This window comes from Hemitrygon akajei, unplaced genomic scaffold (assembly GCF_048418815.1).
Source record: "Hemitrygon akajei unplaced genomic scaffold, sHemAka1.3 Scf000033, whole genome shotgun sequence".
NCBI lineage: Eukaryota > Metazoa > Chordata > Chondrichthyes > Myliobatiformes > Dasyatidae > Hemitrygon > Hemitrygon akajei.
This window is the reverse complement of record NW_027331919.1, coordinates 18,552,684-18,565,667: the sequence shown is the minus strand read 5'-3', so window position 1 is coordinate 18,565,667 and position 12,984 is coordinate 18,552,684. Positions and strand designations below refer to the sequence as shown.

At 43.9% G+C, this 12,984-nt stretch overlaps 1 long non-coding RNA gene across 1 annotated transcript; it reads left to right on the top strand.

Annotated features, from left to right (window-relative positions):
* Positions 1–308: 308 nt before the first annotated feature.
* On the top strand, positions 309–4,359 carry LOC140719959 (uncharacterized). The gene is made up of 3 exons (XR_012097061.1): positions 309–579; positions 1,572–1,663; positions 4,219–4,359. It is a non-coding gene; the product is annotated as an uncharacterized lncRNA (long non-coding RNA).
* Positions 4,360–12,984: the final 8,625 nt, after the last annotated feature.

Here is a 12,984-nt window from a genome sequence, read left to right as displayed (position 1 = left end):
CGTATGCATAACACCCTCCCTGTCCAAAACCACTCCCCGACTCTATCAACCTACTGCTACACCATTCCCAGTCAACGTCACACAGACTGCAGTGCAGCACTCCTGTCTCCGTCATCCATCTCTCGCCTCCGTCTCCGTGACCCATATCCTCTCGTGCACACTTCGCCGTCTCCATCATCCCGTCCGTACCCATACGCCCCGCCCCGTCTCCGTGATACACTCCACCCGCTAAACGCTCCCCATCTACGTCGTCCCTCCACTCTCCTCCCACTCTGTGACACAGGCAATTGTGCGGAGTATGAGGGAGAGATGATGGCTGGTGTTTCACCTCCCCCCGTACCATGGCTATCGATCGCCAGGATTTGAATCTCTCCACAACTCTGCATGCACAGGCCGGTCATGTGATTCCACACCACTTGCATCAGTGTTTGCATTCTCACCACCCTTTCCCTGGCCTCCTCTCTCCTCCCCCTTCCTTCCTCTAACGGCAGCACACAGTCCGCTCACACACACACACGCACCATCCCCGAGAGACACACACCATTCAAGACTACTGGAAAGTCGAAAAGCTGGGTATTGGTGAGTGGGGAGAACGGAGGAGGGAGAGGGTTACGTAATTTTGCTGACTCCGGTAGGGTGTGCTGCGATGGCGGGAGGGTCTTTGTATGCCCGACCCCGGGAGTGTGATGGGATAGTATTTAGGGAGTTTCGCTGGTTATCCGACCCCGGAACTGCGCGTTTGGACGTTGTGGACGGAGCTTCACTCTGTGTGTGACCCCGGAGTCTGTGTTGAAACAATATGGAGGGAGTTGCACTCTGTGTATGATCCCAGGGGTGTGTGATGGATCGTTGAGGAGGGAGCGTTACTCAGTGTATGTTTCCAGGAGTGTCTGATGGGATTTTATGGAGGGATTCTCTCTCTGTCTGTGACTCCTGGCCATGGTTCAGTGGATTTCGGCGTTTAAACAGACTCCACACAAAGACAGGGAACAAGAAAATGGCGCCTCACACGTTCTGCACCAACGGCTGAATCTGAACACCCTTTCTGTGGCCCCACTCTCCTCCCCTTCCTTCCTCTTTTCACAGCACATCATTCCTTCTCTATGATTATTTCTTTATAATATATTTTGCTGAAGGAACGGCACAATATAGAATACATAATGGATTATATTTTCCTCCATTTTGCGTTTGTATCTTACCGCTAAAGAAACCTCCCCTCACCCGCCCTCTCCGAACATACAATGACAGCTAATGTATTTACAATACAACACTTCACAAACACAAGTACGGACATTTCACAGCCATACCACCACACTACTTCAAGAACAAGTCGCACACACATCTACAACATCTCAGATGATCCAGAAAACACTCATATTAAAATTCATCAACCACCCTGTGAGGTAAACCATATGCGTGTTAAAAGGGAAGCAACTTCCCAAGTACAATCAAATGCCCTCAACTAGTAGGTAATTCCTTAAGACTCCCAAAATACGACAAGGAAGGCCTCCATTTCAAATAGAACTTCTTGACAGATCCCTTAGAGTGAATTTAATCTTTTCTAATTTCAGAATAAAACATTACGTCCTCTAACCATGCAGCAGCAGATGGGGGAGTGGCAGATTTCCAGACCAGCAAGATTCTCCTACGGGCCAAAAGCGATGTAAGTGAAATGATATCCGACTCGTTTGCATTTAAACCCAAAACATCATCTGCCACACCAAATACAGCTATAAACGGGCAAGGACTCAGTGTCACCCCCAAAACCTCACTGATAATTTTAAAAACCAGTGCCCAGTAGCCATCAAGCCGAGAACAAGACCGAAATGCATGCACTAAACCAGCCGGAGAGAAGGAACACCTGTCACAGCCAGCGTCTGTCCCGGGATATATGTCAGCACGCCTGGCTTTATTTAAGTATACCGTGTAAAACTTTAAATTGTATGATCCCCAGTCTCGCACATGATGACGAGGAATGAACCCTATTCAATGCTTTTGCCCAATATTCCTCAGCCAGATCCACACCAAGGTCATCCTCCTAGCTAGTCGTAGTTTTATTCAGATCTTGAACTCACAAAGACATCAGCTGAGAGTATAGTACAGAGATCAGCTCTTTATTATTAAAGCTGAGTGAGTTTGTCCCACGACATAGCAGATGGTAGATCAGGAAAAGAGGGAAGTTTTTCCTTGACCAAGTGGAGAATCTACAGGTATTGAAAAAAATGATTATACGGAAGGCCATATTTACTGCACAGGTTATCAAAACTATTAAATATATTATCAGTGCGCAAATCCTTCATGCGCATAAGACCGTTCAAACCCCATTGTCTAAAAACTGAATTGAGTGTGGAGGGAAGAAATAGATGGTTCTATGAATTGGTCCCAAAACTGAACTGATGTGAACGTATAGTGGCGGCGAAATTGATTAAACATTTTGAGGGTGGAGAGCACGTCAGGGTCAGATGTGAATTGAGAGGATTTCAATGGAAATGTTCTGTGACCCTTCACCTAACACCTTGAAATAATGTAGTTGTCTTAAGTGCAATAGAAAAAGGCTCAACAGCAATTGCAAAAAAGATTCTATGATTCGTAAGTGGGTGGGTGAGCAGCTCGACGTCCTGGCCCATATATGTACCAATGAAATCGATATGTAATGGGAGGTGGTTCTGCACTGTGAGGTCAAGGATTCAGCTATTAAATTAAAGGACAGGACCACCACCCGTCCCAGTGTGCCCAGACACAGGAAGACCATACAGTTCAGCACGTGGCTCAAGCTACGGTGCAGATGGGAGGGATTCAGAATTCCTTGTGTTTATTCCAAGGAACGTGGGATGTCAACGGAAGAGATGGAAGACGGTTTACACATAAACTGGAGGAAACTGATATCCTAGCGGGAAGGTTTATCAGTACTGTGCATGGGAGTTTTTGGGAGAGTAGTTTTTCTCGAGGTGCAGGGGGATGGGATTCAGAGCTCGAGAGCAGATAGCGGAGTCGATATGGATACATGTTGTTCAGACCTCAGAAAAAGGCAGAAAACAAAAGGTTGTGCATCATGCGACTGGTGTCCTGAGCTCCGTATATTTCAATGCAGGAAGCTTCTAAAAAAGGGAGTTGAGCTCAGGGCATGAATCAACACAGTGAATTATGATATTGTAGCCGTTATTGAGAATAGGGTGTAGGAGGAGCATGCAGGACAACACGATATTTCGGGTTTCCATATTTCAGACGTCAGAAAGCGGAAGAATTACAGGAGGAGGGGTGACATTACAGGGCTGAGAAAAAGTCACCGCAAAACACAGTCAGAACAGACAAGGTAACTTGTCTAAGTGAGGCTTTATGGGTGGAAATATAGAAACATAGAAAACTTACAACTCACAGAGTTGCGCCCAACAACTCCCTACCTTAGAAATTACTAGGCTTACACATAGCCCTCTATTTTTCTAAGCTCCAAGTACCAGTACAAATGTCTGTTTAAAGAGCTTATTGTATCCGCCTGCACCACCGTTGCCGGCAGACCATTCCACACACACATCACTCTCTGCGTATAACACTCACCCCTGACACCTTCTGTGTCCCTAGACCCCAGCACCTTAAACCTGTGTGTTCCTGTGGCAACCATTTCATCCTGTGAAAAAGCTTCTGGCTATCCACACGATCAATGTCTCTCATCATCTTATACATCTCCATCAGGTGACCTCTGATCATCCGTCGCTCCAAGTAGAAATGGCCGAGTTCCCGCATTCTGTTTGCATAAGACATGTTCCCCAGTCCAGGCAACTTCCGGTTTACTTCCGATAGTGAGGCGACCAGAACTGAGCACAGTCCCCCAAGTCCCATGAGGCTGCAGCATTACCTCTGGGCTACAAAACTCAATTCGGCGGTTTATGATGGCCAATACACCGTGTGCCCTCTTAACCACAGAGTCAACCTGCGCAGCTGCTTTAAGTTAACTATGTACTCGGACCCCAAAATCCCTCTGATCCTCCACACTGCCAAGAGTCTTGCCATTAGTATTATATTCTGCCATAATATTTGACCTACCAAAATTAAACACTTCACTCTTATCTGGGTTGAACTCCATCTGCTGTTTCTCAGTCCAGGTTTGCATTCTGTCAATGTCCCGGTGTAACTTCTGACAGCCCGCAACTCTATCCACAACATCTCCAACCTTTGTATCATCAGCATCTTAATAACCCATCCCTTCACTTCCTCACCAAGGTCATTTATAAAACTCAGAAAGAGTGAAGATCCCAGAACAGATCCCTGAGGCACACCACTGATCTCCGACCTCCATGCGGAATATGACCCGTCTACAGCCACGATGGACAACCACTTCTATGGACAAGCCAGTTCTCGATCCACAAAGTAAGTCCCCTTGGATCCCATGCCTCCTTACTTTCTCAATAAGCCTTGAATGGGGTACTTTAACGAATGCCTTGCTGAAATCCATATACACTACATCTACTGCTCTTCCTTCATCAATGGGAATGAGGAAATGAGGAATAAGAATAATACATTGTAGACCGGCGAACGGTCTGCTGGATTAGGAGGAACAGAACTGCAGAGAGATCGCAGTCTGTTAGAACCATAGAACCATAGAACATTACATCAGAGAAACAGGCCTTTAGGCTCTTCCTGGCTCTGCCGGAATATTTTTCTGCCTAGCCCCATTGACCAGCACCTGGACCATATCCCTGCATACCCCTCACATCCATGCACCTGTCCAAGTTTTTCTTAAATATTCAAAGTGAGCCCACACTTACCACTTCATCTGGAAGCAAATTCCACACTCCCACCACTCTCTGTGTGAAGAACCCGACCCCCCCCCCCCCCAATGTTCCCTTTAAACTTTTTCCTCTTCACCCTTAACCGATGTCCTCTGTTTTTTTTTCTCCCCGAGCCTCAGTGGAAAAAGCCTGCTTGCATTCACTCTATCTATACCCATCACAATTTTATATAGCTCTATCAAGTCTACCCTCATTCTTCCACGCTTCAGGGAATAAAGTCTTAACCTATTCAACCTTTCTCTGCAACTCAGTTTCTCAAGTCCCGTCAACATCCTTGTGAACCTTCTCTGCACTCATTCAATCTTATTCATATGTTTCCAGTAAGTTGGTGACAAAAGCTGTGCACAACGCTCCAAATTCGGCCTCACCAATGCCTTATACAACCTCCCCATAAGATTCCAACTCTTATACTCAATACTTAGATTTGTATAGGTCAATGTACCAAAACTCTACATGTGAAGCAACTTCTAAGGAGCTTTGTGTCTGTATTCCCAGATCCCTCTGTTCTACTGCACTCCTCAGTGCCCTACCATTTACCCTGCATATTCTAACTTGGTTTGTCCTTCCAAAGTGCAATACCTCACACTTGTCTGTATTAAGCTCACCTACCATTTTCCCATCTGGTCGAAGTACCTCTGCAAGCATTGGAAACTTTCCCCACTGTCCACCATATCTCCAACCTCTGCATCATCAGCAAATTTGCTGATCCAATTTACCACATCATCATCCAGATCATTGAAATAGATGACAAACAACAATGGACCCAGCACTGATCCCTATGGCACAGCACTAGTCACAGGCCTCCACTCAGAGAAGCAATCCTCCACTACCACTCACTGGCTTCTTCCACTGAGTCAATATCTAATGCAATTTACCACCTCATCATGTATACCTAGCGACTGAATCTTCCTAACTTATCTCCCATGCAGGACGTTGTCAAAGGCTTTACTGAAGTCTATGTATACAACATCCATTGCCTTCATTTCATGCACTTTCCTGGTAACCTCCTCGAAAAACTCTAATAGATTTGTTAAACATGTCTTTCCACAAACAAAGCCACGCTGACTCTGCCAATAATTCCCCGTCTATACAAATACTTGTAGATCCTACTTCTTAGTACTCCTTTCTATAATTTACCTACTACAGACGTCAGACCTACCGGCTTATAATTTACTGCATTAGCTTTAGAGCCTTTTTTTTAACAACAGATCAACATGAGCTCTCCTCCAATCCTCTGGCACCTCACCCGTGGATACCTACATTTTAAATATGTCTGCCAGGGTCCCTGCAATTTCAGCATCAGTCCCCTTCAAGGTCCGAGGGAATACCCTGTCAGGTCCTGGTGATGTATCTACTCTGATTTGTCTCAATTGAGCAAGCACCTTCTCCTCTTCAATCTGTGTAGGATCCATAACCTCACTACTTGTTTCCCTTATTTCCATTGATTCCATGTCAGTTTCCTTATTAAAAACAGACGGAAAAAAATAGCATTTAAAATCTCCCCCATTTATTTCGGTTCCATCCGTAGCCAACCACTATGATCTTTTAGAGGACCAATTTTATCTCTTACTATCCTTTTGATCTTAATATACCTGCAGAAGTTCTTTGGATGTTCTTTCACCTTGACTACCAAAGCAACCTCGTGTCTCCTTTTAGCCCTCCTTATTTCTTTCTTAAAGATTGTTTTGCACTTTTTGTACTCGTCAAGCACCTTGTTTGCTCAGTGTTTCCTATACATGACTTATATCTCTCACTTCTTCTTTATCAGAGTTCCACTATCCCGTGAGAACTAGGGTTCCTTATTCGTATTCACTTTGTCTTTATTCCTGACAGAAATAATTCAAACTGAAAATATCTCCGTTGAAGGCCTCCCACTTACCAATCACATTCTTGCCAGAGATCAACTTGTCCCAATCCACTGTTTTACATTCTTATTTCTTCAAATATGGCCTTTTTTCAGTTTAGAACTTCAACCCGAGGGCGATGTCTATCTTTATACATGATCAGTTGATACATATACATGATCGGTGATCTGCAGTTTCTTGCGGCCATATAACTATATAACCATATAACAATCACAGCAGGGATACAGACTATCTCGGCCCTTCTAGTCCGTGCCGAACGCTTACTCTTACCTCGTCCCACCGACCTGCACTCAGTCCATAACCCTCCATTCCTTTCCTGTCAATATAACTATCCAATTTTACTTTCAATGACAATACCGAACCTGCCTCTACGACTTCGACTGAAAGCTCGTTCCACACGGCTGCTACTTTCTGAGTAAAGAAGATCCCCCTCGTGTTACCCCGCAATTTTTTCCCCTAACTCTGAACTCATGTAGTCTTGTTTGAATCCCCTCTACTCTCAGTGGATAAAAAGCGCCAATCCACGTCATCATCAATCATCCACATAATTTTAAATACCTCTATCAAGTCTCACATCAACCTTCTACACTCCACAGAATAAAGACCTAACCTGTTCAACCTGTTACGTACCCCGTAACTGGGTGACTTTCCAGCAAAGTGAGAAGTGTCCGTTGGAGTATGGTACTATTTTCAAAACTGTGTTTATTAGTAAAATATACGAATCAATATCAACAATGCAAATATACAGATAATACACGTTAGCAATAACTAAACCTAAAAGTGTGGGTATAATAATTATCAATAATAAACAAGCTCTATCGTTGTCTAGGGGATAATGAATTATCATGGGAAAGTATAAAGTTCAGTTCATTTCATGTAGGCTGAGATACCTGTTGATTCTTTTGTTGTAACTGTTGGAGGGAGAGAGAGAGAGAGAGAGAGAGAGAGAGAGAGAGAGAGAGAGAGAGAGAGAGAGAGAGAGAGAGAGAGAGAGAGGGCGAGCAAACTTTGACAGCTACAGTCATTCAAACATTCCTTTATTTTCTTGATCCGTCGATATGTTGTTGTGGCCATTCAGGTATGACCCTTCTGTCCTTTAGCTAGACCGTTCTTCGCTGGTGGACTCATCACCCGGACAAGGGTGGACACACACACAAGACCCCACCGGCCTCGCTATAAACACTGTGAGTTAAAATTGACCGATCCTTCGTTCGGTCTCCGATGCTCCACACTTTTCTCGTGGGTTCCAACACTTAAGCAGTGCTCACTAGTGTGTCTCTTGGTGCGTCTCCTGGTGTGTCTCTCTCTCATTCTCTCTCATGAGCAGCGTGGTAACAGTAACAGTTTGTGATTCTCCCAGGGGAGGTGGGAACATGGGCAACACTGTACCCTTCTGCCCATCAGAGTTGTTCATCCTTCGTAACACCCCCATCCTTCCAGGAATTTTCACCAAAGGGGAAAATTAACTAGTACAGCGTTTTATAGGATTACAGAGTTCAGCAAAAATACAGAAGTATTTTTCATTACAAAGCAATATAGATATAACTTCAACTTAACATCTAGATAACCCGTCAGCGATTACATTGTCACTTCCCTTAATATTGTGTATTTTAATACCTTAATATCTTGTATCTTAATAAATTCCTGTAGCATCAGACTCCAATTTAATAACCACCTATTTTATTCCTTTTCGTCAGCAAAAAAAACTAAAGGGTTGTGATCTTAGCATAAAGGTATATTACAAAACGTGAACTAATACATGTGTGATTATACTGTGGTACATTACAGAAGTTTGTGCAAATACTAATCTTTATTTTACTTTTAAACTTAACAGTCAATCTTCCATGGTGTTGTCTTTATTATTTACATGCTGTGTCACATTCCCTCAAAACCAGATCCTGTTATTCAAAGTGGCATTTTTGTCAACCTTTGCCCCTTTTCCATTTAACTCTCACATGGTTAGCTTGCTCACCAGTGTGGAATAGGCTTTCACATACTCCTTTCATAGGAGTTATCTTATCACCAATGTTTTCCAAACTTAGCCCATTTTCTGAACTTCCACACAGTTCTCTATTTTTGAGCAAGTCATTAATTTTATCTTCAGGACCCTTCATTCTATTAGTTTTCAGTTTAATATCTGCAAGTGATTCCTCTTTGTCAAAACAACAATTTTGTTTCTGTCCCTCCAAATCACCTCCTTGAATAACATCAGCGAGTTGTTTACCTTTAAATTCCAAAACAAACTGTAATTGATTCACAGGCACCTTGGTAACAAGCCATTGTTCCTTCAGTATGGTTACTGCTTCTAAAACCAATCCAGACTTTAAATGTTCTTTATTCAATTAAGGAACAACACCTTTCCCTTCTCCTTCAATAATATTCACATCACTAGCTTTCATCGCCTCACTAACTTTTAACACACCTTCTAACACAAACAATTGAGAATTCTCACTCTCCACTGGTACCAAGGTTAACCCTCTCTTCACTGAACCAAGTCCATTTGACGCAAAAGGACTACATTCCTTTTCAACTACATCAGATAACTCAGACTTTTCCTGAGTTTCATTACTAGGTACAGTACCATGTGCATCCACATCTTGAACATACTCAAACGGGACATCTACCTCTTCCAGGCTTTCCATACCAGTCCCTTTTCAACTTCTAAGTTCCCCTGATCCTCCCAGTTACTCTCTGGGCAACTCCCATCCGGAGTAAACTCAACCCTGCGGGTTAATACAAATTCATCTGCTAACCCAGCAGACTCCTTCAAGGTAATGGCATCTTTTTCATCTAGAACTGCCCCTATATCATTATCGGGAACACATTTAAAATTTTCAACTTCTTCAAACTGCTCTGTCAAGCCAGACAGATCATCCATGTCCAACCCTGGACATTCTAACTGCCTTATCTGTTTCTCATCTTTATTCTGTGCCTCTATAAATTCCCTCTTGGCTAAGGGTAGGTCTACCTCCTCTCCTTTACTCTCTTCCACCTCCCTATTCTCCGTTTTACCATCCCCTAACCCCTCTTGGTACAGGGTCGGTAAAAACGTCTCAGACAAATCAACACTGGACTCATTTAAACTGTCCTCTTTCTCAGCTGCCTTTCTCGACATGCTGCGAGTGATTGCGAAAAGGCCTGCGGGATAGATCTTAGAATCCAGGGCGGGTCCTCAGCGCTCACAGGCTTGCTCGTCAATTTCACTGCTGCACACACGTCACCACCTGCTAAATCATTACCAAGTAGGACGTCCACGCCGTCTCTCGGTAATTCTGACCGCACCCCTACTTCGACTGGTCCAGATACCAGGTCACAATTTATAATGATCCCATGCAAAGGCACAGCTTCTGTCCCTTTTCCTATACCTCTTAAAACTACCTCTCCAGTCTCAGGAACAAAATCTGGCACCTTACCTAGGATCAATGACTGATCAGCCCCAGTATCTCTCCAGATTCTCACTGGAACTGGGGTCTCTCCTTTCACAGACACCGTCCCTTCTGAAATAAATTTCTCACGCCCCCCTCGTATTCTATCTACCTTTGCCTTCCTCGTCGACTTACTGATCGACTCAATACACCCTGTAGGGACTGCCGTTTTCCCTTTTCCTGTCTCCTTCTTCGGAGCAAAGCACTTAGATACAATATGACTAACCTTTCCAGAATTATAACAGGTCAAGCCAGGAACCTTCCTGCCAGCCTGTTTTAACTCCTCCTCACCTTTTCCACTAGCTCCCGGCTTATTCTCGACCTTAGCCGGTGGACTTTCTCTACCGTCCCTACTGCCTTTCTGGTAACTCTAATTTGAGGAAAACCTTGACTTGTGGTTTAGGGCATATTCATCTGCGAACCTGGCAAATTCCGATATAGACTTATTCGGCTTCTCGTTCAGATACATCCTGATATTATCCGAAACACAACCTTTAAATTCCTCAATCAGAATTAACTCTCTGAAACGATGGAAATCCTCCGCCACCTTTTCTGCAGCACACCAGCGATCCAAGAGCACACCCTTTTCATAGGCAAACTCTGCATACGTCTGATTCCACAGTTTCTTTAAATCTCTGAATTTTTGTCTGTATGCCTCAGGTACCAACTCATAGGCCCGACGGATAGCCTGTTTTACTTGCTCATAATCCGCAGACTCGTCCATGGACAATGCCGGATATGCCCGTTGAGCCTTACTTTTTAATGTACTTCGTAACAACGCCACCCACTGATCTCTGGGCCACTTTGATTCACTGCCACCGTTTCAAAATGCAAGAAGTACATATCAACATCCGTCTCCTCGAACGGTGGTACTAATCTAAAGTCCCTACTAACATTAAACTTCTCCTCTCGGTCTGCCCCGCTACCCACATGTTGCCATTCTCCCTCTCGAACAGCCGTTGTTTTTCAGCTTCCTCCATCCTCCTTTTAGCTTTCCTTTCTTCCTCTTTTCAGCTTCCAGCTGTTTTAACCTGTTCATGCTCCCTCTGCTTCTCCTTCTCAACCAACTCAGCTCTTTCTTTCTCCCTTTTCGCCTCCAACTCCTTTAACAGGATCTCATACTCCCTTTTCTTCTGTTCCGCGTCCAACCTTAATTTTTCCAACTCTAACTGAACCACCCCAACAACTGATTTCTTTTCAGGGATGATCCAATACCCCCGGCGTGAACACATCCTCGGATATATAATACTGTGCTATGGCCCTCTGTATCTTCCAATTTTTCATTGACGACTTCACCTCTGTGAGGTTTAAACCTTTCGCAATATTCACTAAGTCCGTCTTTTTGGCACCCTCCAGCGCCTTCAAAGTCGGGTTCTCTATAAATTCGTCTACATCCATCTTTGCAGGTTTCCCGTCTGGTTACCCACGCAACCAGAACAAATAATGGACTTATAGCCCGATTCACTGGCCCCCTAATTTGGTATCAAATCTCGAGACGAGGCCCCAATTTGTTACGTACCCCGTAACTGGGTGTCTTACCAGCAAAGTTAGAAGTTTCCGTTGGAGTCTGGTACAATTTTCAGAACAGTGTTTATTAGTAAAATATACGAATCAATATCAACAGTGCAAATATACAGATGATACACGTTTGCAATAACTAAACCTAAAAATGTGGGTATAATAATAATATAAACAAGCTCTATCATTTTCTAGGGCATAATGAATTATCATGGGAAAGTATAAAGTTCAGTTCAGTTCATGTAGGCTGAGGTTGTTGCTGATTCTTTTGTTGTAACCGTTGGAGGGGGGGAGAGAGAGAGAGAGAGAGGGAGAGGAGAGAGAGAGAGAGAGAGAGAGAGAGAGAGAGAGAGAGAGAGAGAGAGAGAGAGAGAGAGAGAGAGAGAGAGAGAGAGAGAGAGAGAGAGTAAGCAGTGAAAGCTACAGTCATTCAAACCTTTATTTTCTTGATCCGTTGATATGCAGTTGTCGCCATTCAGTTATGACCCCTCTGTCCTTTAGCTAGACCGTTCTTCTATGGTGGACTCATCACCCAGGCAAGGGTGGACACACACACACAAGCTCCCACCGGCCTCGCTATAAGCGCTGTGATGTAAAATTGACCGATCCTTCGTTCGGTCTCCGATGCCTCACACTTTTCTCGTGGGTTCCAACACTTAAGCAGTGCTCACTAGTGTGTCTCTCGGTGCGTCTCCTGGTGTGTCTCTCTCTCATTCTCTCTCATGAGCAGCGTGGTAACAGTAACAGTTTGTGATTCTCCCATGGGAGGGGGGAAATGTGCAACTCTGTACCCATCTGCCCAGCAGATTTGTTCATCCTTCGTAAGAAACCTTTCTCTGTAACTTAGGTGCTGAAACCCAGGTAACATTCTAGTAAATCTCCTCTGTACTCTTTCTACTTTGTTGACATATTTCCGATTATTCGGTGACCAGAACCGTACACAATACTCCATATTTGGTCTCGCCAATGCCTTGTACAATTTTAACTTTACATCCCAACTCCAATACTCAATGCTCCGATTTATAAAGGCCAGCATACCAAAAGCTTTCATCACCACTCTATCCACATGAGATTCCACATTCAGGGAACTATGCACCATTATTCCTAGATTATTCTGTTTTACTGCATTCCTCAATGCCCTACTATTTACCATGTACGTCCTTTGTGGATTTTTCCTACCAAAATGTAGCGCCTCACACTTATCAGCATTAAACTGCATCTGCAATCTTTCAACGCACTCTTCTAACTGGCCTAAATCTCTCTGCAAGCTTTGAAATCCTACTTCATTATCTACAACGCCACCTACTTAGTATCATCTGCATAATTACTAATCAAATTTACCATCCCATCATCCAGATCATTAAAGTATATGATAACAACATAACCGTT